The sequence below is a fragment of the Podarcis filfolensis genome (assembly GCF_964270895.1).
Source record: "Podarcis filfolensis genome assembly, chromosome: 12".
In the NCBI taxonomy this organism is placed as follows: Eukaryota; Metazoa; Chordata; class Lepidosauria; order Squamata; family Lacertidae; genus Podarcis; species Podarcis filfolensis.
This window is the reverse complement of record NC_139614.1, coordinates 58039412-58066667: the sequence shown is the minus strand read 5'-3', so window position 1 is coordinate 58066667 and position 27256 is coordinate 58039412. Positions and strand designations below refer to the sequence as shown.

General features: G+C 53.4%; 2 protein-coding genes across 8 annotated transcripts in view; both read left to right on the top strand.

The window, feature by feature from the left end:
* The window catches only part of LOC310745974 (uncharacterized protein), a 618230-nt gene that overhangs the window by 115431 nt on the left and 475543 nt on the right, over positions 1–27256 (top strand). The gene's annotated exons all lie outside the window — the stretch shown is intronic.
* SLC4A2 (solute carrier family 4 member 2) overlaps positions 1–27256 on the top strand; it is a 60634-nt gene that overhangs the window by 1777 nt on the left and 31601 nt on the right. For 3 of the 7 annotated variants that reach the window (XM_083579269.1, XM_083579276.1, XM_083579275.1), the window contains exon 2: positions 14909–15000. The exons of 1 other annotated variant lie outside the window; for it this stretch is intronic. The gene's annotated coding sequence lies outside the window, so the exon portion shown is untranslated. Of the gene's footprint in view, positions 1–14908; positions 15001–15395; positions 15507–20005; positions 20217–24861; positions 24975–27256 lie in introns of those variants that run through there. 3 more of the 7 variants (XM_083579273.1, XM_083579271.1, XM_083579272.1) reach the window with 3 other exon arrangements.

Genomic DNA, 27256 nt, shown 5'->3' with positions numbered 1-27256 from the left:
TCATCATCATCATCACCCCTCCTGGCTTCCACCTGCAGGCAGCTCCTTGGCCCTTCCTCTTCTGACCCAGAGCTCCTTCCATGGTCGTATCCTGGCTTGTGTGGACACCCCACCCCGCCCTGCTGCTGCCTTTGGGCCTGGCATTCTCTTCTCCTCACTCCACTGGGAACTGCATTGCAGGGGGTGGGACTAGATGGTGCCTGACGGTCCCTTACAATTCTGTGATTCATGAGAGGTTTTTAGCAGAGTTCGGATGGGCATCTGGTGCATAGGTGTCAACTTTTCCCTTTTCTTGTGAGGAATCCTATTCAGAATGAGGGAATTTCCCTTTGAAAAAAGGAAAACGTTGACAGCTATGGTCTGTTGGGGATTCTTCAGCTGTGATTCCTGCGTTGCAGGCGGTTAGGCTACAGTTCTTCATTTTTGTGGGTGCCTCTAAGCATGTGCAGAGTGGCAGTCTTGGCAGAGGCCGTTGGCAGAGCCCCGTCCATTGTTTCAGAAACGAAGCTGCCCTTCCGTTTCCAGTCAATTCTGCCCTTTCCGGCAGGCGCCTTATTCACCTCCTGAGTTTATTACCTGCTTTTCCCACACTCAGAAGGGGCAGCAGCCAAAACCCCAGTCGAAGCCAAAAGAGAGAGAGGTGAGGAAGAGCAGAAAGGGCACCAAACCAGAACCAGACACAGGACAGAACCAAACAGAGGCTGGTTGGGAAATCAAGTTGGTGCCAAAGCCTTTTCCAAGCCCAGCAGCGAGGAAGATCTTTGCCCCTCCTCAGGTGGGAGAGCCTTGGGGTCTGCCACATCAGGCCGGCTGGTTTGCAGGCTCCGTTGTTTGTTTCTTGAGGAGGCAGCCCCTTCAGGCGTCTTTGTTTGCCTCCTGCATTTATGTCTCCCCCATTTCTCCACGGAGCCCAAGGTGGCGTACGCGATTCTCCTCTCCCTCCTCGTTTAATTCCCACAACAACCCCGTGTTGGGCTGAGAATGAGTGACCGGCCCCCAAGGTCACCCTTCCTGGCTGAGTGGGCAGATTTGGACCCTTGTGTATTCTTGGTCACAGAACCATAGAATCGTGGAGTTGGAAGGTTCTGCAATGCAGAAATGTTTCCTGGGCTGACACTCCCGTCCTGTAGAATTCTATCTGTTACCTGTTTTCTGTCTGGACTAAATACAAAGACTTATTCGAAAATAAGACTCCGAGGTGGTTATCACCGATGGAGGCTAAAGCCATAAAAATACTTAATATGGGGGGTGGCTGGGCAAAATACTGTGAAATAATAGAAAGAGTGGGTGACACTTGGAAGTTGCAGAGCTTCGAAAAATTGAAAGGGAAGGTGCGAGACTGGTTTCATTATGCCCAAATTTTAGAGATTTTTAAAAAAGATAAAAAAATTGGTTTCCAGGTGGAAAAATCAAAATTAGAACTAGAATTGCTTGAACCTAAGACGAAAGTGCTTTCAAGAATGTACAACTTGTTGCTTAAATGGAATACTCAAGATGAGACAGTCAAATCAGCCATGATAAAATGGGCTCAAGATATTGGATACAACATTATGTTTGAGGACTGGGAAAGGTTATGGACCACCGGTTTGAAATTTACGGCATGTAGTGCCTTAAAGGAAAATATTATGAAAATGATGTACAGGTGGTACATGACCCCAGTCAAACTTGCAAAGATATATCATTTGTCTGATAATAAATGTTGGAAATGTAAGGAGGCTGAAGGAACCTTTTACCACCTCTGGTGGACATGCCCGAGGGTGAAGGCCTTCTGGGAATTGATTTATAACGAGTTGAAAAAGGTATTTAAGTATACCTTTCATAAGAAACCAGAGGCCTTCCTCTTGGGCATTGTGGGCCAGAGGATACCCAAGAAAGACAGAACCTTCTTTTTATATGCAACGACCGCAGCAAGAATTCTCATAGCTAAATACTGGAAGGCACAGGAGCTACCCACACTGGAAGAATGGCACACACAACTGATGGACTATATGCAACTAGCCGAAATGACTGGCAGAATCCGAGACCTGGGAGAAGAGGCTGTGGAAGAGGACTGGAAAAAATTTAAGGACTATTTACAAAAACATTATAAGATATATGAATGTTAAAAATTTGCTAAGGTTTGAGGTAAATAGGCTTCAGTATTGAAATTCGGAGACGATAGAAACAAAGTTAATGATTGAGAAAGTTTTAATTTCAGAGTGAATAACTAGACGAAAATACAAAAACACAGGAAACAAGGTACTAATTTGCTGTTTACATTTATTATAAAGAATGCAGGGATGGAGGGGATGGGGAAGTCCAGTGGATGATGGAAAAAGATGTTGAAAGATGAATTTTTTCTTGTTTAATCTCTTTTTTTCCTGTAAAACTGCTTTTGTTGTGTTATTGATGATGGATTCAGATTCTGGAAAAAAAGCAATAAAAAATATTTAAAAAAAAAAAAAAAAATAGAATTCTATCTGTTATATTTCATCTACACCATCGGAATGAATTTCTGGAACCAAAATGCTTTTCCTGTGAAGCCTGAGCAGGAGCAGCAAACAATTATAACTGATAGTTGTCGCTTGCCTCCGCTTTCCCCATTTCACAATTGTGAAGAATATTTGTGTGATATGAATGGTCTGCGTCACCATTAAGAAAAAGAGGTTGGAACTGGTCGATATACAGTGGTACCTCGGGATAAGAACTTAATTCGTTCCGGAGGTCCGTTCTTAACCTGAAACTGTTCTTAACCTGAAGCACCACTTTAGCTAATGGGGCCTCCTGCTGCCGCCACACAATTTCTGTTCCCATCCTGAAGCAAAGATCTTAACCTGAGGTACTAATTCTGGGTTAGCTGAGTCTGTAACATGAAGTGTCTGTAACCCGAGGTACCACTGTATCTGCAGACTGTCCCTGGATCAAGGGACTTAACTTCTTTTAAGTTTTCAAAATTCTTAACCCATCTCAAGGTTGTCCTCTGAACTAGCCAGATGTTTCACTGAGAATCAATCACAGTCAGTCCATCATTTGAAAAATAAGACTTCAGAGCTGTCCGGCTCCAAAATGGCAACTAGACATTCCGTTCTGGCGACTGCAGCCTCGGTTTAAGGAGCCCTTTGGCCCCTACCTTACACATCTGAGTTTCCAACCCTGCTAGCAACCATCGACAGCCTTCTCCTCCTCTATCAACTTGCCCCCGTGTCCTCTTTTAACACCAAAGCACCTTCCTTCCTTTGCCTCTTTGCCGTGTTTGGGCTCTTTGGCCGAAAAGGCCCCCAGAGCGGTTGGCATCCTATCAGGAGAGAGACAGGTGCAGGCTGGCAGCATGAAGGACGTGGCACCCCAAAGAGGACTTTAGGGCCCCCAAATGGCAAACAGAACTAGACATTCTGTTTTGGCGACTGCAACTTTGGTTTAAGGAGCTGCTTGGTGCCCAGCTGATCTGTCTGGGTCCAGCTCTCCTGTTCTCAAAGGTCCTCTCTGGGAAATTGGCAAGCAAGCGCAAGAGCAACTCTCCCTCCTGGGGTTTCCAGCAGCCCGTATTCAGGGGAACAGTGGTAACTCAAGTTACAAACGCCTCAGGTTACAAACGCCTCAGGTTACAAACTCTGCTCACCTGGAAGAGTTAACTCGAGTTGAGAACTTTGCCCCAGGATGAGAACGGAAATCGTGTGCCGGCGGCGCAGCAGCAGGAGGAGGCCCCATTAGCGAAAGCACACCTCTAATTAAGAACAGCTTCAGGTTAAGAACAGAATTAAGTTCATAAGTAGAGGTACCAGTGTATTTGTGGAGGCAGAGCAGAGCCGGGTGGCCAGCAGCCAAGAGGCCAGAGGGGCTTCTCCTGGCTGGAAGAGTCCCGGCTTGGCAGCTAGATTTCTCTCTGTGGTGAAACAGGCCGGCAGTTGCTGTCAGCAGAGTTCCTGAGGCTCATTGTGTCGGAGTAATTAGTGGGTTTTGTTCTCGGCTCCTTGCGCTCCCCGGGGTGGGGGGGGGCCTGGGTGAACAGGTCCAGGGCTGCGTAATTGCAGGCGCTGCCCCACCCACCTGGGAAGCAGCAGAGGAGAACCTGCGGTGTTTTTGGGGCTTCCTTTGCGAGATCCTCATCTCTGCTTTCTCACGCTCAGGGGGAAGGGCCTGCTGTGGGCCTGCCATCGCAGGAGGGGGCCGGGCGGCTGCTTACGGAACCGTCCCAATTGAAAGCGTTGGAGGGGGACCCCCAAGGGCCATCTAGTTCAACCCCCTGCAATTCTGGAGACGCAGCCAAAGAATCCCTGCTTAAAAACCTCCAAGGAAGGAGAGAGAGTCCGCTCCACGGCCTAATAATAATAATAATAATAATAATAATAATAAAACTTATTATTTATTTATTTTTTAAAGATATTTATTGAGATTTTACAAACAAAGAAAATTACAATATAAGAAAAGAAAAATAATAAAAAAGGACAAAGAAAAAAGATAGAAAAGTACAGAAAAAAATACAAAGTATGTAAAAAATAAAAACAACAATTAAAAAACAAATCAAACTTTTCATGTCTTATATTTCAATTACTCGTTTCCTGACCTCCTCACACCTCCCTTTTTTGTATTCCAGTTCACATAGTTAATTCAGCAAATCCTTTCCCGCTTTATTTTTATCCTAATTATAAATCTTGACCTGTTAAACATCATATTTTCATCTAATTATCAATCCTTTGATATATTCTTTTAATTTTGTTACTAAAACCATCTCATTTCAATCCTGCATCATATTAACATTCGTTAATTTTACAGTGTTTCTTCAGATAGTCTTTAAATTTCTTCCAATTTTCTTCCACCAACTCTTCTCCCTGGTCTCGGATTCTGCCAGTCATTTCCGCCAATTCCATATAGTCTATCACTTTCATCTGCCATTCTTCCATGGTGGGTAGATCTTGTGTCTTACAATACTTCGCGATGAGTATTCTTGCTGCTGTTGTTGCATACATACATAAAGTTCTATCCTTCTTTGGCACCAATTGGCCGACTATGCCCAGGAGAAAGGCCTCTGGTTTCTTCAGGAAGGTATATTTAAATACCTTTTTCATTTCATTATAGATCATTTCCCAGAAAGCCTTAATCTTTGGGCACGTCCACCAAAGGTGAAAGAATGTACCTTCCTTTTCTTTACACTTCCAACACTTATTATCGGGCAAATGGTATATTTTAGCAAGCTTGACTGGTGTCATGTACCACCTGTATATCATTTTCATAATATTCTCTCTTAGGGCATTACATGCCGTAAATTTCATACCTGTGGTCCACAACTGTTCCCAGTCAGCAAACATTATGTTATGTCCAACATCTTGTGCCCATTTTATCTAAAACTTATTATTTATACCCTGCCCATCTGACTGGGTTTCCCCAGCCACTCTGGGCGGCTTCCAACAGAATATTAAAATACAGTGGTCTGTTAAACATTAAAAGCTTCCTTAAACAGGACTGCCTTCAGATGTCTTCTAAAAGTCTGGTAGTTGTTCTTCTCTTTGACATCTGGTGGGAGGGCGTTCCACATGGCGTGTGCCACCACCAAGAAGGCCCTCTGCCTGGTTCCCTGTAACCTCCCTTCTTGCAGGGAGGGAACTGCCAGAAGGCCCTCGGAGCTGGACCTCAGTGTCCGGGCAGAATGACGGGGGTGGAGAATCTGTCCTGCACCTTGCAGTGTGGGAGGGCCTCTTGGTGGGGGCAAGAGGAGTCCATTTCCCCCATCCTTTATAATGGAGGAAATGGGGGTCTCCCAGTGGATGAAGCTGAAGGTTGGAAGATGAAGGAAAGTCCTTCTTCACGCAGTGCAGTGTTAAACCGTGGAACTCCCTCCCACTAGAGGCAGCGATGGCTGCAAACCCAGAGAGCTTTAAAATAGGAATGGACCAAATCACGGAGGAGGCGAGGGCTGTGGGTGGCCCCCATCCACGATGGCTCTGTTCTGTGTTTGCAGTTGGAGGCAGCCAGGCTAGCTGGGAACCGCAGGAGGGGAGAGAGCTGTGTTCGAATCCTGCCTGTTGGTTTCCTTTTGGGTATCTGGTTAGCTACTGTGAGAAGAGGACCACGGGCCATCCTGCAGGCTCTCCTGAGCACCTTATGTTCTTCAACAGGGAGGCTGCTTCTGTTTCTCTGGTCAATGAAGCAGGGTAGAAATGGTTGCCCTGAAAATGCATAAAACCAGCAACAAAAGAACAGCGTTCTGGAGGAGAGACATTGGGGTGGGGTCCTTGCTGCTCCTCTCTTCCACTGCCTTGGGGGGGGGCTGCTGGGCAGAGCATCTTGACCAGGAGGTTGTACAGCTGGCATCCCGCCCCCCCATTTGCCCCCTCCCTGCAGGAATCCTGGGGGTGCCCCCTGGACCAGGAGCAGGCACAGAGAGGGGGGAGCTGAGATTCCGTCCCTGGCTTGGCCTCAGTGTTAGAGGAAGCTGGGAGGGGAGAGCAGGCTGTAGTGCAATGGTCTAGCCAGTGTTAGAAACTCAGGTGTATAAGCTAGGGGCCAAAAGGCTCCTTAAACCAAGGTTGCAGGCACCAAAACTAAATGTCTAGTTGCCATTTGGGGGCCGGACGGCTCTGAAGTCTTATTTTTCAAATGATGGACTGACTGTGATTGATTCTCAGTGAAACATCTGGCTAGTTCAGAGGACAACCTTGAGATGGGTTAAGAGCTTTGAGAACTTAAAGAAGAAAATTCCTTGATCCAGGGCTGTCCGCATATATATTAGTCTTTTCAGACTTCTTTTTCTTAATGGTGACCATTCATAATGTAGGCAGATTCTTCACATATATAAGCAGGGTGAGGGGGGAGTGAAGACAAGCGCCAGCAATTCATTATAACGTCGTTCACTACTCCTGCTCAGACTGCCCAGAAAAAGCATTTTGGTTACAGAAGTTCATTCTGATTGTGCAGATAAAATATAACAGAATTCTACAGGATGGGATCTTAGTGTGTGAAAACAGTCCCGATCCAGGGATCCCCAGGTGGAAATGTCAGGCCCCATCCTGGCTCACAGGCATCTACACTTGGTTGCAAGTGGCCAATAGCCAGGTGCAAAATGCGCCTGGCGAATTTCAAACCCTGGGCAGAGCATATTCGGTGGAGCACCTGCAGGATGGGCTCTTGGTCCTGTTGGCCCAATTCTGTGGCTCTGCCTCCCAGCTGAGACCCAGCAGCCCCCCCCCCCCGTTGAACTTCAGGCACTCCGTTGACACTTTTCAGACGTCTTGTTAATTTAAACAGATTATAACTCTTTTGCAACTTTGCTTAGAAACAGTAGTGTTTTGCGTAGAAACAACGGCCTATAAATTGTATCAAAAAGCTCTGCATGGAGAAGGGCACCTGTTCAGTCCCTGCCAGCGTCTTCAGGGAGAGCTAAGAAAGACCAAACCCAAAGCGCTGCTTCTGCCCATCAGTGTTGACAGTTCTGAGCTAGCTGGGCCCTGGTCCTCCGTCTCTGCTTCTCCCTCGCCTGTCCTGCTTTCTTCCCGGTCTGACCGCTGGAGTCTCTTGCCGGCCCCTAATGATGGGTTGTGTGGCTGGCTGGGTTGCATCTGCCACACCGGTCTGGTTTTGAAGTCCGGCTTGTGGGGCCGGAGGTGGGGGGGTTGTGGGAGGGAGGGGAATGGCTGGCGGCCTTTGTGAGAGGGAAGCCAGCAAAGATGTGCCGGTCAGCTTGTTTTCCGCAGAAGAGGAGAGTCAGTGGCTGGTCCTGAATGGGGGACGGTGCTGTCAGGTGCTGGTCCTGATCTGTAGAACTGGGAAGGGTTCAGAAAAGGGTGTGCAAAATGGTCCAGGAGCGATGCCCCTGTGAGGAAGGCTTGCAGCACTTGCAACTTTTTAGTTGAAAGAAAAGGCATATCAGAGGCAATGGGATAGAAGTTTATAAAGTTCTTCTTCCTCTCTTGTAACACTAGAATTCATGGGCATCCCATGCAGTGTTAGACATCTGCCTGGTGCATTTTGCTTCTGGCACTGGTCCAGGTGCAAATTCCTGGAGATTTCTGGGCATCAGGTTGGTGACCGCAGTTTAAAAACCTCTGCCTTAGTCCATAGCTATTGCCATTTCCATTCCCACTGGGTGTGTTTCTCCGTCTTGCATCCTGGGACAAGAAGACTGTTGGAGGAGCAAGCGGCAGTCAGGCAACGTAGCTGAGAGCATAGGACAATGGAATCATAGAAGGGACCCCAAGGGTCATCCAGTCCAGCCCCCTGGAGAATAGACATCCTGTTGTGGCAACTGCAGCCGAGGTTCAAGATGCCCTTTGGTGCTGAGCTTATATAGCTGAGTTTCTGACACTGCATTAGGTTGAAGGTTGGAAGATTAGGGAGAGAGACAAGAAAGACCTTCGTACAGTGCTGAGTTGAACTGTGGAACTCCCTGCCACAGGAGGCAGTGATGACCACCAACCTGGTTGAGTTTCAAAGAGGGTTAGGCAAATTGGGAGGCAGGGGGCCCATAGCCAGTCCTTGGAGCAAAGAGTTGGGCCAAGTCTGGCACATCCTTCCCCTAATGATGATGCAAATCCCCATTTGTGAAGCAAATGGCACTCTGCACATGGGCAGAGGTAGGCCTGCTTCCATCACTTCTGGGGGCCCTTCCAACTTGAGCTGGAAGGCAAGTTTGAAGACCTGCCTCCGGCGTGCCACTCGTGGCCGAGGGTTGTGGGATTTCCCCAGTGAGTAACAAGCGCGCCAGAAGAGCTTGGCTGGTGCTGGATGAGGCCAGAGGAGGCCCATCTGGGCCAGCCCCTCTTCTCCCAGTCGCCAACCAGATGTGTGTGGGGAACCAGCAAGCGGGATCTGAGCACAAGCGCCATGGAGAGCCCCCCCCCTCCATGAATTTGTCTCATCCTCTTTCCAGCCCACAAGTTTTGCATATCACTCATTTCCTGACATGACACATCTTTGGTTCAGAGTTTCCGCCTCTTCTTGATTCAGAGCTGAAAAGTGGGGGGGGGGCTTTTGTCAGCCTGAGGCCTCATTCCCTGATGGCCAACCTAAGGCCCGGGGGCCGGATGCGGCCCAATCGCCTTCTAAATCCGGCCCACGGACGGTCCAGGAATCAGTGTGTTTTTACATGAGTAGAATGTGTCCTTTTCTTAAAAATGCATCTCTGGGTTATTTGTGGGGCATAGGAATGCGTTCATTTCTTCCCCCCAAATATAGTCCGGCCCACCACAAGGTCTGAGGGACGGTGGACCGGCCCCCTGCTGAAAAAGGTTGCTGACCCCTGGCCAAGGTTATGGGGCCAAATGTAAGGGGTGTGGCCGGAGCCACTAGTAGGCAGAGACCCCTCCCCCAAAAAAACCACATGCAGGCATACAAATAGTTGCAAAGAGGCAGGCATTCAGACACATTTTGTGTCTCTGCCTCACCCGTTCATTCTTGACACCCCTGTGCCTTTGCGCTGCCATACCTGCTCTGCCTGGGCTTGGACCACGTGACCTTTTGGATCCCTTCCAACACTTCCGTTCTGTGATTCTATGAACCTAATGGCGGCACAGGGACATTTTGGGCACTGGGGGTAATGCATCGCTTGGGGAGGTTTAGCCTTTCTTTCCGCAGCTGCGACCCCCCCCTCCCCAAACAACAGGCCCCCACTTGGAAAACCTCCTAGTGGCTCCCAGGGTTTTTTCAGGTCTAATTCTGGCACTGGTGGGAGGGGAGGAATGCCGGTGCTCAATGGGCCGCATCCAGCCTCCAGATCAGGAACAGGGTTATTTATTGCCGCTAATCAAGTTTATCTAGCCACCCATCAATAAATATTCCCGGAGCGGTTTGCAAGCATAACGACGTTAATTAAAAATACAATATATAATTAATCTTGCGAAGAATAATTATCTGGTCCAACCCCTTGCCTGGTGCAGGACGTCCTGTCCTCGGATCGAAAGTCTGGCAAGACCATCGAGGGAGATATCCCTCCGAAATCTGGAAGGAAAGACTCTCCGTGTACACTTCCGCCCCACGGAAAGTGCTCCTTCCCTCTCTGCGGAATCCTGAGCTGAACGTTCTGCAAACCACCCTTGCCATGTGCAAAACATTTTGCCACCAGCCACCTGTGCGCAGCCTAGCAGTTCTTTCATCTTGCCCCAAGATTGGGAGAGATTGTCTGCAAGTGTTTCTGTGCCAGCTCTAGAAGCCTCTGGGTCAAGAGGGGCAAAGTGGAGCGCTTAGTCTTAGAGGACGGCTTTGGTGCACTGAATATCTCGGAAACCTGGCAGTTATCTCTGGCTGCGAACTCTAGGAAGGCCAGAGAAGGGCGTATCTGAGGTGGTTTTGCTCTGGACGTCTGACACAGCACTGAGTCCAGCAAGCTAGAATTCCCCAAAGGGGCAGATTCGTTGTGGGTGGTGGAATTGACCAGGGGGCACCCCTAGACTGAACCTTGAGTGGCACCCAAAACCTGGCATGAGATGGCACAGTTGCCCAACCACTTGGGAGCAGCAGCCACTGTGCTATTAAATTAAATATGAATTTAACTGGCCAATTGCCCAGAAAATCGTGCACAATCCCATTTGACTTCCAAAGAGGAAACTTCATCACAATGAGGATATTGGTCAGCGATGGGAGTTTTAGTTCAACCCCCTACGGAGGGCACCACGTTGGCAACCTTAGTAAAGGCCTGGTAGTGAGGCAGTGATACAGTTGAAGCTCTTTTGGCCTCCTTTATGCAAGTTAGGACAGGGCAATATATCAATATATCATTGAAAACCGGATATCATGATTTTGGTTTCATAATTTTTGACCTGGTAATACGTTGCAAATCATGACGCGTGTGCGCCCTGTGCCAAAATTACAAAGGGAGGGAAACCGTGGAGCCAGCCAGTGCCTCTCCCTCACTCCACCCTTATTTCAGACATTGTGATACATATATCGGTATAGCGTGATGTATGGCTCATGGTGTATCACGATGTTGAAAACCAGACATTGCCCAGCCCTAATGCAGGTCTGTAGGAGCAGCATTCTGGGAATTTGCTGGTGTGTGGAGGTAGAAATGTTCTAAAGTGCATCCTTCAACATGCATAATGTATTTTGCCCTCATTTTGCATTTTTCTGTTGTGAACCACTCTGGGATCGTAGGGTGAAGGGCAGGATGCAAACTTTTATTTATATATATTATTATCATCATCATCATCATTATTGATAATATGGCAAGGAAGTAGAAAGGCAAAGAATGGAGGATTAAATCTCTCCAAAATGATCAGGAGTTGGAGAAGTCATTGGAGACCCGTAGGCCTCTTTTGAAAAATGCAAGTTCTGTTTGAATGAAGAGAACGAAAAGGAGCACAAACTTTGGCCAAAGAAGAAAGTTGAAGTAGATAGTAAAGGATGCTAAAAAATAAAAAGGCTTTGGAGAGCCCATTGGTAAAATCATTGAGACTAACAGCCAGAAGTGAAGGGGTTAACCCTTGGGTGACCAGGGGGTCAAAAATGTGCTAAAGAAAGACAAGGAGATTGTGGGGAAACAGAATGACTTCTGCAAGCCAATGGCTGGAGGAGTGGAGAGAGAGTTGCACTCTGTGCATGCTCCGAAGCCTCGCCCATTTATTTCTGGGGTTTGTTTGCTCCGGTGTTTTGAAATCTGGTTCCGTGGCTGAGCTCTCGCAATGCCTGATTCAGAGGGGTCCCTCCACATGTCCTTGGAGACACCTTTTCATCTTCTGACCTCCAAGGACCAGGCAAAAACAAAGGGGAGTTGTGGGTCCTGATTAGGAGAGGGCAGAATTCAGTTAAACATTAGGAGAGATTAAGGGAGCCCGTGCTGACTGACTCCAGAGATCCAGGACAACACTGGCCTTATCCAGCCAAGATAAGAAGCGGAACAATGGGGAGAAAGGCACCTCCTGGCTCCTTGAAGGGGGCCCTGGGGGACCCCTTGGCCAGGGGGAGGGGCAGCTCCTGCTGATGGGGCTCTCTGGGGCCAGGCTGGACCAGGTGCCATCACCTCCTGGAATGGACTTGTGGGTCTGTGCCCCCTTTCTTTTTTCCATAGGGCGGGATGTTTTTGGGGTGCAGCACTTTGCTGCATTTCTGTGTGGCCAGATGTTAGGGGTGTTAAGGGAGGGGCAGCACTGTTGGCTATTTGCAGTATAGTAGCGCTGCAGAGAGCTTGCTGGGGAGACCATGCATAACCAGGAACTCAAAATAACTTTTTAACAAGGTTTTAATAACAAAAAAACACTCCTTTTACACTAAAGATGACAACAAACCAGACCCAACCACCAACCCACCCCCCAGGGTGATGACAGAGCTAGGTGCTGCTCCTTATATACTAGACCCAACTGCTGACACAGCTTGATTAACACAACCTAGCAGCACCTGCTATGTTTCACAGTTGTAAGACTGGGTCTCGTTATTTGCCCTGGCCCTTAAAGACATACACAACTTGTGAAGCAATAATAAGCCTTCACAGTTTACAGTGGCCGTTCAACAAGCACATCTGGTGGGGGCACGTCCTTCTCTTTTGGGGTCGTTCGCCCACCTTGGCTTCCCTGTGCTCAGTTCTTACCTGTGGCTCCTCGAAGCTGCCAGCAGGAGACAGAGGCCACAATCCCGGGGAGGGGAGCCAAGGGGTCTTGAACCCACAACGAGTGGTGTGCGGGGGCTGCACTAGATGACCCCTGGGGTCCCTTCCAACTCTACAATTTTGTGGTTCTGTGACATTTGGGGAGGGAGTCATAATGATGTACAGTTTGCTCTAGGGGGCTTAATTTGGTCAGAATTGAGTCCACACTTCCAGAGTTAACGCTAAATGCCGTATTTTTCGCTCCATAAGACGCACCTAGTTTTTAGAGGAGGAAAACAAGGAAAAAAATATTCTGAACAAAACAGTGGATATATGATTTTTGTGGTTCATGCTGTGGCCACAGACATGATATGTGATTTGACGGTGAATTTCGGGTGACCCAATGCAAAAATCCTGAGGATCCATGTGGATCCGTGCTTTGTAACCACGTTTTTGTGCCATTGCGGCCCCATGAAACAATGGATGCGTGATTTTTTGGTGCAGGCTATAGCTATGGACATGTTATGTGATCTGATGGTGAATTTGGGGTGACCCAATGCAAAAATCCTGAGGATCCATGTCCTTTTACCTCCCCCTCCCAGGCAGCCTCCTTTATCTCTAGAGTCCCTTATCTTCCTCCCGATCGCTTGCAATCAGCTGCTCAGCAGCTTTGTTTCAACACCCCCTTCCCTCTTTCAAAAAAACAGAGCATGATCTGCTTTTTGCCCCTGGGCAATTCAGCTCCAGGGACCACGCATTTGCTCCATAAGACACACAGACATTTCCCCTTACTTTTTAGGAGGAAAAAAAGTGCGTCTTATGGAGTGAAAAATACGGTATGATAGCGGCCACCAGAGCCACTAGAGGGCCATGGAAACTTGTGTCCTGGGCCTTTTAGACTCGTCTCACCATCTACTCTCTGAAAACCAAGGGGCAAATTGGTTGCCAGGTGTGAAGTTTCTCCCAGCCCTCCTACCCCATGGAACTTCTTTGGAGATCATCCCTCCGATACTCGCTTGCCAGGGAGGACTTAAAATCCTTCCTAAACTCAGACCTGGATGCAGACACCCTTGCCTTTGTCACGCCAAGGTTAGACTACCTCTGTGCTCTCTCTGTGGGGCTGCCCTTGGAGACGGTCCAGGAGCTCCCGCCAGGCCAGACTGTGGCAGGTGAGGTGCCTGGCCATCTCACCTGAGGCTCCTTGTGGTCCCTCACTTGTTTACCAGCTCATTTTGGGTGCTGGCATTCTCATTTCCTGCTTGTTCATTTATACGCCGCTTAATGCCTGGATGGCTTCCATTGACCTTTGAGGCCCCCAATGACCTGGGATTCCTGGCTGGACTTTGGGGTCTCTTCCAGCTCTACAGCCCCATGTTTCTGTGATCTGCCCTACAGACTTGCTCAAGTTTTAAGATCTGCCTCCCATTCATAGAATTGCAGAGTTGGGAGGGAGCCCAAGGCAAGAAGAGCTGTTTGACAGCAGAGGTTTTTAAGCAGAGGCCATCTGTCATGGGTGCTTGAGCTGAGATTCCTGCACTGCGGGGGGTTGGACTAGATGACCCTCAGGGGACCCTTCCATAATTCTATGCAGCCCCAACAGAGTTTGTTCCACTGGTCTTTGAGACATAGATTTGAGTTTTCCTGATCAGTCCTCCTGACTTCTGACTGTGGCTTTGTTTTGCTGTTCTGCCTTCTTTGCATAGCTTTGCATGAGTTCAAATTACAAGCAGGAAAAGAGTTGTATGTGCTGGATCAGGCCAGAGGCCCCTCTAGCCCAGCCTCCTGTTGTCACAGCAGTTGCCCAGATGCTGGGGGGGGATCTGCAAGCGGGACTGGAGCCCCAGAGCCCTCTGCCCTCCTGGGGCTTCCAGAAATGGAGATTCAGAAGCACCGTGGTTTCCAATAGCCCTTTCCTCCTGCACGAAGTCGCCCTGTCCTCTTTGGAAGCTGCCCAAGTTGGTGGCCCTCCCCGCCTCCTGTGGCAGTGAGTTCCATAGGTTAGCTGCACTCTGCGTAAGGAAACTCCGCTTGTATATTTCGCAATTTGCTGCACCGATGCATTGCTTGAGGGGAAGCAGAGAAGAGGAGGCGCTTGTCCTTTGTGCCACAGGCAGCGTTGTGACTCTGTGCGATGCCCTGTGCGCTCTGAGTGCCTGTTTGCGTGCATTCCCCTCTGGAAGCCGCCTGGGCCTGGTTGGGGGGCTCAGTGTGGGGCCAGGCATGCTGGACATTTGGGTAACCAGCCATGGCACTTGGGGGCCGCCTGACTCTCTCCTTGCTTGGACAGGTTCAGAGGCAGCTCCCATCCCCTCTTGCAACCCGCGTCCCCAGGAGGGGTGTCCCTGGGGGTGAGATGGATGGGGGGCCAGCAGCACCCACAAAGAGGGGGCTCACCCCCTTCCTGGATGTCTTCTTTTCCAGTATCCTGTTCACTGGCCGAGTTTGGGATGGCAAGGCCTCCTCTTCACTGCCTTTCCTGAGGACTAGAGACCCTGCAGGAATTTGGCGAGGAGGTGAGTGCGCCCCCTGCCGTTGGACATGGGGAGGGTGAGTGGTAGGGTGTTGGGTTTGGGTTTGAGCCTTATACCACCCCTTTCTGCCCCCTGCTAGAGAGGCAGGCCAGGCACACGAAAGCTGCTTCCTTGCGCAGCCTTTGGAACCTCCTGCCACCAGACAGAGTGGCTTCCTCCCCAAATAGGCTTTAGAGAGGGAGGTTTCCAAGGGCACGGGAGGAGCTGAGTCACTTCTGTGTTTCCCATCAGGGATGAATCAGGGCTTTGGGGAGGGAAGGGGTGTTCCTGGCAGAGGACCGGGGGGGGGGGGAGCAGCCTTCTCTGAGTGTGCTTTGCCCGGCCTCCTCTGCCAGTGGGGCCTTTGCAATAGGCAAATGGGGGATGCCCCACATCTCAGTCGTGGGGCACCTGCCTGGAATGCAGAAGGACTCGAGTTCGAACCCTGACGGCATCTCCTGGTAGACCTAGGAATATCCCCAGAGAGTGACTGCTGCCAGCCAGTGCAGGTATGACTGATCTAGATAGGCCAGTGGTCTGACTAAGGCGGCTTCTTTAATGAGGAGGGGAGCTTTGCTGGGGGGTAGAGACAGTCTGGGGAGGGGGCTTGCTGGGTGTGAGGGGCAGAATGAGCCCCCTTCTTTTGAAACTCCCTCTTGAAAGTGTGGGGGGGGGGGTTTGTTTCCAGCCTTTGCCCAGATGTGGCTGAACTACAACTCCCAGCAGCCTCAGCACCCTCCAGCTGAGTATCTGGAGCGGACATCCCCAAACTTGGCCCTCCAGATGTTTTGGGACTACAATTCCCACCATCCCTGACCACTGGTCCTGTTAGCTAGGGATGATGGGAGTTGTAGTCCCAAAACATCTGGAGTGCCGAGTTTGGGCATGCCTGATCTGGAGGGCTTCTGGCCGAGGAGTCATAGATTTATAGCACTGCAGAGTTAGAAGGGACCCTGAGGGTCATCTATCCCAACCCCAACGTGGGCCTTAAACCTGCGACCCTCAGGCTGAGTTTTGTGCTTTGACAAGTGGCTCCTTCCTCGCTTTCCTGGCTGCGCTGCGTGCGCCTTGTGTTGTGCAAGCGGCTGCATGCTGACTCGGCCGTCCGCAGTGAAGGTGATTTGGGGGCTGGGCCGGGGGGGGCAGGAAGTGCGGGGGGCTGCTTGTGGGGCCGGATTTCACAATGGCGGCCCCAGGTTGAGCCGCGGGTCAGGGCTCTGCGCCAGCCCAATTATTCCGCCCTGTCAAGGGGAAGAATGCAGCTTTGCGCAGCCCGGTGGGGGTCTGCCGGCCGCCTCTGGAACTGGGGGAGCGGGAGGGGGACCCCACCCCAAGAGGCAGGACATGGGGGGTGGCACGAGGGTCCTGGGCCAAGTGGGGTCTGGGGGGTCTGTCTAGAGCTGCCAATCGTACATCGATAGTCCTTCTGCTCAATCCCGCAAGGAGCACATGGGACCGTAGTTCTGGAAGGGACCCGTGTGTCATCTAGTCCAACCTGCTGCATTGCAAGCTGTGACCCCCAAACTAAGCTAAGACCCACTCCTGCTACCCTTGCCCAGAAGAGGGGAGCAGGGGGTTTTGGGGGGGTTGCAGCTGCAGAAGGAGGTTCTACCTGCTGGTGCCCAGTTTGCCAGCTACAAAGTGGGCACGGCGGAAAAGGAGCCAGGCCCAGTGAAGACCGCCTGGGGAAAAGGGTTTGCAGAACCCAGATTCCAAAAACCCAACCTTAATGGAAACCTTCCGGTTGGTGCAGATTGCCTGAGCGGCGATTGTTGCCTTGCCAAGGGGGTGGACTAGATGAGCCCCAGGGCTCCCTTCCAACTCCCTTCCAGTTCCACGATTCTCTGCCTGCCTGCCTCTGTGACCCACCGTCCTGTGACTGACGGGGGCCGCCATCCTTGCTGCCCACCCCCCGATGCCCAGTGGGGACTTGGGGGGTGCTGTGTGCCTTTGACTTTGGCCGGATGGGACCCCCACGGCCGGCCAGGACAAAGATGACGCAGCGCTTGCCCCGGCTGGCACTGCCCTCCCCGGCCTGCTGCTGGCGCTGCCCCAGAGGCGGCTCCCCACGCCTCATTAGGGCCGCTTAGGGGGCAGTGGGGGGCCTGAGTGGCGGCCAGGAAGGGCAGGCCAGACGCAGGGGAGGGCAGAGTGCTGCCTCTCCTCGCCCGGCCCTCCTCCTCCTCCTGCCGGCTTGGGGGGCCTCTGGCGGCCCATGCCAATTAGCCCAGCGCCTGCCGTGGGGCAGGAGGGCCTTTCAAGTTCTTTGGGGTCACTGGAGGGCTCCGGGTGCCAGCGGGGGGCTCCCGGTGGCCCAAGAGCCTCCGGCCGTAGGCTCAGCCCTCCCCTTCTGCCTCCACCAGAGTCAGAGAACCATGCAGTTGCCAAGTTGGAAGGGACCCCCAAAGGCCATCCAGCCCAGCCCCCTCCAAGGCAGGAGTTGCAGCTGAAGAATCCCTGAGAGGTGGCTGGCCAGGGTCCTCCATTCATGCCATTAATAGGATTATTACTTTATTATTTATACCCTGCGGGGAGGGAGACCCTCTTAGTCTTGACACCTGCCCCCCACCTGCAAGGAAGGGAATCTTGCCTGTTTACCGCTTTTGAATTTATATCCTCATTTAATCCCCAGAACAACCCTGCAAAGGAGGTCAGGCTGAGAAGCAGGGGGCTGGCCCCCCAGGCCACCCCCAGGGAGCTTCACGGCCGAGCAGGGATTCGAACTCTGGCCTCCCGGGTCCCAGTCTGACTCTCTGCTAGACCCCACTCTCTTGGGGGGCATATTTGGGGGGTTGGGCGCTGGGCCTGGCCTTGGACTTGACTCCCCTCTGCTCCCCAGTGATGCCTTCTAGCAACACCCCCCACCCCTCTTTGCAAGCAGTTCAGGGGCTGGTTGCTTGCGAGGGGAAACCGAGGAAGGAGGGGAGCACTGAAAGAGGGGCTGATTGCACTTTCAGGCTTCCAAGTTACTGCCCCGTTTGGCCTCGCCGTGGGGCAGAGGCCTTCTCTGGCTCCCCCTTTGCATTGCGGGGTGGGCTGGATGACCCTTGGGGTCCACTCTGTGACATTTTAATACAGGAAGAAAGAGGAGAAGCTCAACTCGGCTCTCCTTTCTTAGTCAAGGATTCTTGCGCTGCGATTTCTGCATTGCCGGGGGTCAGACTAGATGGGCCTTGGAGGTCCCTTCCAACTCTGCGCTTCTGTGATTCATTGATCCCTCCCCTTTGGGGTGTCCCTCCCCTTTGATCCCTCCCCTTTGGGGTGTCTGCCTGGCAGAGGAAGAGGGAGAATCCAGTTCCCTCTCCTGGAACTGTTGAGATGGAAGGGGCCCCCAAAGGTCATCCAGCCTGACCCCCTTGCCAGGCAGGCATCTCAGTTCAAGAATCCCTGGCAGGTGACCACCTGACCTCTGCTGAGAAACCTCCAATGAAGGAGAGCCCCCCACCGCCATTGAATCCTAGAATTGGAAGGGGTCCCCAAAGGTCATCCAGCCTGACCCCCTCAAAGAGAGTTTCTGAGAGAAGGTGCTGAGGTGGGGAAGGTTGCCTGGGGCGGATGTCATTCATGTTCTCCCCCTGCAACTAGGTCTTACCTGTTTGCTGCTCCTCCAGGACAGGTGAGCTGTCTTGCCTGAGGGCAGAAGGGGGGCAGGATATAACCAGCGTGCTTGTGGGGGGGGGCAGGTAATGACCCCCTATCAGGGCCGTGGGGCCAGAAGAGGGAGAGGCTGTCTGGGCGACGGGGGGGCGGGGAGGGCACCCTGCCGCAACCCTGGCATTAGCAGCAGGGGTTGGTTTACCACCCAGGCCGGCCGGCCGCCCTGCTGACACAGCAGCACCCGCGGGAGGAGGAATTGGCTGGGTGCTGGGGGGGGGGAGGCAGCGGGAGCCTTGCAGGGCCCCCACCCCACAGCGCCCCCCCCCCGTGGGTGCCTCGCCCAGGGCCCTCCCCTGCCCCCTTCTCCAGCTGCACAATCCCAGGGGTGTCTCTCCCTTCCCGCCATAGAAGCATGGAGCCGGAAGGGAACCCAGGGGTCATCTAGTCCAACCACATGCCGGCCATCAGGCCAGGGAGCCCCTGCCCAAGACTGGCCCACTTTCGGAGGAGCCTCGTCCCCCCCCCCACAACTCAGTTGGCTGGTCTTTTCCCTCCTCCCCAGCAGGGCTCTCTCCTGCTCCTTCACAGTGCACCATGGAGCTGTGGAACTCCCTGCCACAGGGGGAAGAGATGGCCGGCGACCTCAATGTGGATCCAAAGTGGATTAGAGAGGAGAGAGGCTCTGCTCTGCCCTCCAATTTCAGAGGCAGCAAATTTCAGAGGCAGCCGCTCTGAGCCCGGCTTCAGCTGGCCAGGGTGGGATATAAATAAAATATTATTATTATTATTATTATTATTATTATTATTATTATTATTATTATATGCTTCCGAATCCCAGTGGCTGGAAGCTGCAGGAGGGGAGAGTCATGGCCAGATCCTGTGTTTCTCGAGAGGGGCATCTGGGACGCTGCCCTATAGATCAGGCTTCCTCAACCTCGGCCCTCCAGATGTTTTGGGACTACAGTTCCCATCATCCCTGACCACTGGTCCTGCTCGCTGGGGATCATGGGAGTTGTAGTCCCAAAACATCTGGAGGGCCAAGGAAGCTTGCCCTAGATGGTCCCCTTTGGCCCCCGAACCCACTTTTCATGGGGTGATGGGCAGGGATACGGAGAGAGGGCCTCTGAGCATGCAGAAAGTGCTTTCCACAAGTGGGGGGAGAGAAAGGGGGAGAAGGCAGGGCAGGGCAGCTGGCCTGGCAGGGGAGCAGCTGTGGCCTGCGCTGTGTGTGTGTGTGTGTGTGTTTGCGGTGCCCGCTGGAGGAGTGGCCAGCGCTGAAGTGGCACTTATGGGGACCTGCGTCCCTCCCCACACCCTTCCTTGCTGCTGTGGGGACTTTTCCTCCCCCCTCCCTCCCTCTCTCCCTGCCAGGAGGCAGGTATAAAAAACTCTGCCGCCTCTGCCGAGGGCAGTGCCAGGGCAGTCGCTTGGGCAGAGGGTGCCCCCTTCTCCTGCGGCAGCTGCCTGCCTGCCCTCCCTCCCTGCCCAGGGGCTGCCACCCTGGCAGCCGACAGGCGGCCTTTGGCAGGATTTCCTGCTTCCTGAGCAGCTCCCGGGCAGGAAACCCTCCGGACCCCTCTGCCCGCCCCACGGAGGAAGCCGCAGCCGCAGGAGCCTATGGGGTGAGTGGAGGGGGCCGGTTCCTGGGTGCCCAGAGGGGAGATTCCTGGCCGTTGGCTTCTGGAGAGAGAAGCCGCTGCTTCCATTCTTCTGTGGTCCGGAGGTGCCCTTCAGGGGGTGGCAATGGCCCCCCAGTCACAGTTGGAAGGGGTCCCAGGGGTCATCTACTCCAACCCCCTCGTTGTGGTTTGGCTTCCCACGTGCAGAGTGCTTTCGGGTCTTCCTTCCTGGGAGGTTTTTCGGCAGAGGCTGGGTGGCCATCAGTCGTGGGTGCTTGAGCTCAGGTCCCTGCATTGCAGCGGGCTGGACTGGATGACCCTGGGGGGTCCCTTCCAACTCTGCCGTTTTCTGATTCCCACATGGAGTTGAGTCTCTTTTTGCCAAGAGAAGTGGAAGAGGCAGCCTTGAACCCAGAGGGGAGACCCTGCTTGGGTGAGGCCAGACGGGTGGGGAATAATAATAATAATAATAATAATAATAATAATAATAATAATAATTGTATTTATATCCTGCCCTCCCCAGCCGAAGCCGGGCTCAGTGTGGCTAACAACAGTAAAAGTAACACTGTTATTATTCTTATTCTTATTACTACACTGTGGTTGTTCTCCTGATGGATAAAGGTTGAGGCGGAGGGAATATTTGCCAGCTCCCGCAGCCTCCAACCTGGTCAGCTCAGTGTTGTGGCCTCTGGGGCTTATTCAGGCCTGATAGAAATGCACTCTGCACATGCCCAGAAGCTCAAGGTTGCTTCACAGTGTGACATCCCTCGGCCTTTATGTCAGCTTTCAGGGCTGGATCCGGGGGGCCTGATCTCTTTGGACACTTCATGTATGCTGCTGATAGTTTGGGTAGCCTCTGAGCCCGCGCAGAGTGCCTTTTGCTCTCCAGGGCAGAGGCAGAGTCTCCTTCCGGCTTCTGCACCCTCCTGGATCTGCAGAGGCCGTGCAGGGCAGGGGAAGGAGGAGGAGCAGGAGGAGAGGTTTGTGTGCGAGGCTGGAAGAGGAAACCTGCTGCGTCCGCAAGGAGCCTCTGAGCACGTGCTGAAGGGCAGGGGGGGCCCACTCTTGTGATTCATCCTCAGGATAGTCTTACTTGCTCTGTGGAGGCGGCAGGAGGCTATTTTTAACTGGGTCTGGGCGGGTGGCAGGCGCCTGGCGCTGGCTCTGCCCGTCCAGGCCTCTCTCTGGGGCTTTGCAGGGGCCCAGCGGGTGCTCTTTTAACAGGGGGGGCAGGCTGGCAGATGGGGGGAGTGGCAGATGCTGGAGGGCTCCCCCCAGCAGTCAGTCACTTTCGGGGTGGCCTTGTGGGCTGAGCAACAGAGCCGGGCAACTGTGCCACCTTGCGAGCTCAGCTCTGCCCCTGCTCTGCCCATTGCACAGCTGGAGAACTGAGGCCACTGCTGCCAAACCCATCTTTGTTTTCCAAGGAGCTCAAGGGGGCATGCATGGGTCTCCTCCTCCCCCCCCCCACTGTTTTATCCTCCCAACACCCCTGTGAGGAAGGCTGGGCTGAAAGAGCAGGGACTGCTCCCAGTCCCACCCACTGAGCTTCATGGCCAAGTGAGGATTCGAATCCAGGTCTCTCCCATGTTTTTATTTATACCCCGCCCTCTCCGGCCAAAGCCAGGCTCAGGGCAGCTAGCACCAATAAAATTACAATGAAAACATAATAGAAAAAAATAAAACAAAGCAATTTAAAATACAGGTTAATATGCAATTTAAAATGCAGCCTCATTTTAAAATAGCTGATAAATCAAAACCGTAAGGGGAGGGAAACATAAGGGTCAGACTGAGTTCAAAGCAAAGGCCAGGCGGAACAGCTCTGTCTTGCAGGCCCTGCGGAAAGATATCAAGTCTCTCAGGGCCCTGGTCTCTTGTGACAGAGCGTTCCACCAAGTCGGGGCCAGCACTGAAAAGGCCCTGGCCCTAGTTGAGACCAATCTAACCATCTTGCGACCTGGGACCTCCAAAGTGTTGTCATTTGTGGACCTTAAGGTCCTCCATGGGGCAGACCAGGAGAGGCGGTCCCATAGGTATGTGGGTCCTAGGCCGCATAGTATAAAACTGGGTCTGGGAATCCGACTTTCACGTTGCTCACGAGAAGCAACTTTCTAGTCCTCATTGGGGCTGCGGCACTTGGCCCGTCCCCTCAGGGGCGGAGCTTTCAGGCCCAGCCTTGTACCAACCACGGCCAGAGGGTAGAGGTGCCCTGCTTTGGTTCAGGGCGCCCAGTTGAGAGAAGGTATTTCTGGCCAGCCCTTTTCACCCCCTCCAGCCCTTTTCCTCTTGGGGCCCAGGCAGAGAGGCCAGAGCGGGGAGGAGGGTTTTAAGCCACCTGTCATGCAAGCCTTGGCTGTGGGTCCCGCACTGCAGGGGGTTGGGCTGGATGACCCTCTGGGGTCCCTACAAACTGTAGGATTCTTTGCTCTCGTGGCCCAGGAGTGAATCAGGCAACTCCATCAAAGCCCAAAGACTTCTCCATCTCTCTCTGCTGCGGTCAGACCCCTTCCAACCCCCCAAGATTCACTGTCCTCCTTCATCCCCCCCCCCAGTTTTAAACCCCCTTTGACGAACAGCCCCACTTGACCCCTTGTGGTCAAACAAGCAGGGATCCGCTGAGCCTGTTTCAGCGCATGGGGGGGGGGCTGAAGCGATTTGGGGAGCAAATGTGAAAGGAATTGCAGGAGGGGAGAGGCAATCCTGTCTGAGAAGTCCCTGCCCCCCCCCCAGGGCGGAGGTGCCAATAGAAGGAGCAGGAAGGATGTGGCTGAACGTGATCCCTTCGCAGAGTGACCTTCGTCCTCCTTGGAAGGTTTTGCGCTTTCTCGTAGCGCCTGTGCGTCTCTCCCTCCCGACTGCAGGCTCCCCTGCAAAAGCCATGGAGTGCTAGAATTGCAGAGTGGGAAGGGGTCCCCAAAGGTCCTGTAGTCCAACCCCCTGCTTAGGCCATTGCAGGTGGCCCTCCAACCTCTGCTTAGAAACCTCCACCTCCCAGGGAGGCAGCTCCACTGCCCAACGGCTCTTGCCCTCAGAAAGTTCTTCCCACAATTTAGTCAGAATCTCCTTTCTTGCAACTTGAAGCCCTGAGTTCGGATCCTGCCCTCCAGAGCATTTGGTTCTTCCTTGGTCAGACCCGACCTGGGAGTCCTGGGTCCAGTTCTGGGAGCCACATTATAAGAAGGATGCTGACCAGCTGGAAGGTGGGCAGAGGAGGGTGACGGAGATGGTCAGGGGTCTGGAAACCAAGCCTGATGAGGAACAGTTGAAGGAGCTGGGGATGTTTAGCTTGGAAAAGAGGAGACTGAAAGGAGATATGAGAGCCATCTTCAAATATCTCAAGGGAAGGTGGAGCAAGCTGGTTTTCTGCGGCTCTAGGAAGCAGGACGCAAGCTGCCGGGTTGAGATCTGTGAGATGTTGTGTTGGAGGGCATCATATAAATTCAATAAGTAATAACAAATTAAAAGGCAAGAAAGGAGATCCTGACTGCGCTACTGATCGGGAAATCCTGCATTTGAGGGAACTAGACACAGGTGGCTAGACGACGATTTCCAAGAACTTCGGAACCAATTTGGGGAATCTCCCCTTGGACCACCCTGAATGACCACAGGGCGTCCGTGCTAGCAAGACTGAATGGGACCCCTTTGCCAGTCCTGCAGGGGAGACTCCAGAAAACGCCACTCACAGAGTGGACTCGCCTTCCGGGAGGCTTTTCAGCAGAGGCTGGATGGCCATCTCTCAGGGATGCTTGAGCTGAGATTCCTGCATTGGAGGGGGCTGGACTGGATGACCCCTGGGGTCCCTTCCAACCCGGCTGCGATTCTATGACACAACTAGACTGGGTCATGCATGTTCTTTTGCACTGTCCCTGGTGTGAGATCATTCGATCGAAGTTGGTTCATCAGTTGGTTGTTAGTGGGGAGCGACATCTGGACAAAGACAAGGTCCCCTTCCTGACCTATAAGATTCAGATAGTGGCCACGTTTCTGCCACACGAAACAAAGTGTATCCTATACCGTTATACATTAACTTAAGCATGAGATTTAGGTTTTTATTGTGGAAAACCCTACTGCAATCTGGCATAAATGTCAATAAAGGTTCAAGAGTTTGAGATGCCAACTCAGCCTTAGGAAGATCTCTCAAGACAGGGAGACTTTCCTTCCCTGGAGGTTTCCAAGCAGAGGCTGTGCGGATGCTCCAGTTGTGGTTCCTGCATTGCAGCGGGTTGGTCTGGATGACCCTTTGGGGTCCCTTTCAATGCTGCAGTCCTGTAATTCTGCCTGCTGGCTGCAGCTCCCTCTCCCGGGGTCAGGAGACTGGGGCACAGTCTGTCCTCCGGAGAACCAGGGCGAAAGGCTGCCTCTCTGCCACGACTTTGACAGCCCCCCCTGCCCCCCCATAATCGCCTTAGTGGGATCAGGCGGGCCAGTTGGGGCTCGCCCCTGGAATGTGACTTCAGGAGCTGCGCCAGTCTGTAATTAAACGCTGAGCGGTGCGGGGGGGTGTCGGCCGCTGTGGGGTCTTTGGCCCAGCCTGGCCGGGATCTGATCTGCCCGGCGTCTCCCTCTGCCACAAGGGCCTTTTGTCCGCCGCTTAAAGCCCCGTGAAATATTTGGGTGGCGCAGGGGGGAGTGGCTCAGGAGGAGGCGAGCGCCTGGGTGCCAAGGCAGGAGATTGGCAGTGTGGCAGAGAGGAGCCGGGAGAGAGAAGCCTCGCAGGTGCCTCTCAGAGGCTGCTGGCCTCCACCGCCTTGGCACCCCAAGGTAGGCAGGGAGGGTAGGCGTTGGGGCCCCTGGGCGGGGGTCCTGGAGGGGGCCAGAGAGGTGCCAGTTCCTGGGTGGGGCAGGCTCAAGGGGGGGGGACTGCAGGAGCAGGACTGGGTTGCAAAGCAGGCAGAGGAAGAATGGGGGCAGAGCAGTTTGGAGCACGTGCAGAGTGCCTTTTTCCCACCCCTCGTGTGCATTAGTATCTGAGATTAAAAGGAGGCAGTGGGGGGCTTGCAACGGCTGCACCCCCCTGCATGCTGGGAGATGGACTGTCTGAGGACAGAGCTTTCCCCAGGTGCAGAAACCTAGAACTGTAGAGTTGGAAGGCACCCTGAAGGACATCTAGTCCAACCCTCTGGCAGACGGCCATCTTTGTGGCAATGTTCCCCTGTCCCCCTCCCCACCTCCTGCAAGCAGCACCCTTGGAGTAAACATTCCCTCTTGGGGAGGCAGGTCGGTCCTCTTCCAGCACCCCAACGCGTGTGGGAAAGGCACTTTGCACGTGCCCAGAGGGACTGTGTTATCCGCTGTGGGGCAACCTCAGCCCTCAGGGGCACGTCCCAGAGGCTTAGCCCTGATGAACGCAGGCAGAGAGGAAGGGAGGAGATTCAGATTCTGCATCAGGACTCCAAAGCAATGGATTCAAGTTGCAAGAAAGGAAATTCCAGCCGGATGTCAGGGAAGAAGAGCTGTTCCGCAGGGGAACCGATTTCCTTGGGAGTCTGTGGAGGTTTTTCAGCAGAGCTTGGCTGGCCTTCTGTCCCGGATGCTTGCGCCGAGATCCCTGCGTTGCAGGGGGTGGGCTGGATGACCCTCAGGGGTCCCACTCTGCAATCCCGTGACTCCGATCCTTCCTGCTGGGCTGGGGAAGGAGTGTGCGGCCGCCGGACTCTCCCACCCGTGAGAACCAGTCTGGCCCCCTCTTCTCAGCTCGGCTTTCCCCAGAACAATCTGAAATTTGTTTACCGGCCCTTAATCCTCCCCTCCTGCTACACACATGGGCGGCCGGATTAAGGAAAGGAATCTGCTTATTCAGAGGGGCGGGTGCATGGGCTGGGGGGGATATTCTGTGGGGAGCGCACTAGTCTTTTGAGCCCCTGCCCCAGAGATGGGGCAGGCTGACCCTCTTCCGAAGAAAGCCCCCTCTCCATCCCTGGGGTCTCCATGTGGGGCTTTCGGCCTCTGCACTTGAACCGGGGTCAAGGGGTCCTGGCTCTGACCTCTGGCCTGGCCTGGGGGGAGCTTCCTCTCCCCCCCCCCCACGCCTGCCCCACTTCTCCATCCCTAGCAAATGAACACGGATGCAGTTTAGGAAGTGTTTCCCTGCCCAGAAAGATTAAATCTAGATTCTGCTTGTGGTCCTCCAGCTGCCAATCATCATGTCTGGAGGGGCTTCTTCCTTTGGCCCTGGGGGCTGATGGGAGTTGGAGTCCAGCCCTATTCTGGGGGCGGCGGTTGCAGGGTCCCCCCTGCCCCCATCAAGAGAAAAAGGGGCTCCTCTGTGCTTGGTTTGGGGCCGGCATTCCTGCGCTCCTCCAGCAGAGGGTGCTGTGGAACCCTCTTCCTCTTCTGCCCCCCAACCTGCCTAACCTGTGCAAGGGGGGTGGGGTTGGGGGCAGGCTGTGAAAGCAGTGGGGGGGAGCCCTTGGGACAGGAGTGACCAGCCCCGCAGGTTGGCAGGATCCAGGCAGAGCCATAGCATCCGAGAGTTGGAAGGGACCCCCAAAGGTCCTCTAGTCCAGCCCACTGCCAAGCAAGGGATGCTGTCTCAGCAAAAAGATATCGCGGCCGAGAGAGGGTGGGCTCTTTTTCGCATCTCTCCATTGGGGTGGACTTGGGGGGGTGCTTGTGCTTCCTTAGACTCTGAAAGGGCTCGCTTGCTCGAGTCGCCTGCCGCCGCTTGCTCTGCTCTGTTCTCTGAGAAGCAGAGAGGGAGGCCTCCCTGTCTGGGGAGGGGGCTGCCTGGGCCTTGAGTGCCATTCCTGCCCCACCAGCCAGGGAGCCTCACAAAGGAGGCAGGCAGAGAAGCCCACAATGCCGTGGGGCCTGCCAGCTGGGAGGTGGGATCTGGAACCAGGACCATAGCCTTGTAGACTCGGAAGGGATCCCGAGGGTCATCCAGCCCAACCCCAGGGAGGCAGGAATCCCAGCAGGGCAGGAATTGCCAGACCTGGCATGGGGGGGGGCTGGATGGTTTGTGGGGTGCTGTGAGAACCTGGTGCCCCTGTGGGCCCTGCCTGGAATGTGTGTGTGTCCCCCTCCCTGCAGGGCGAGCCAGA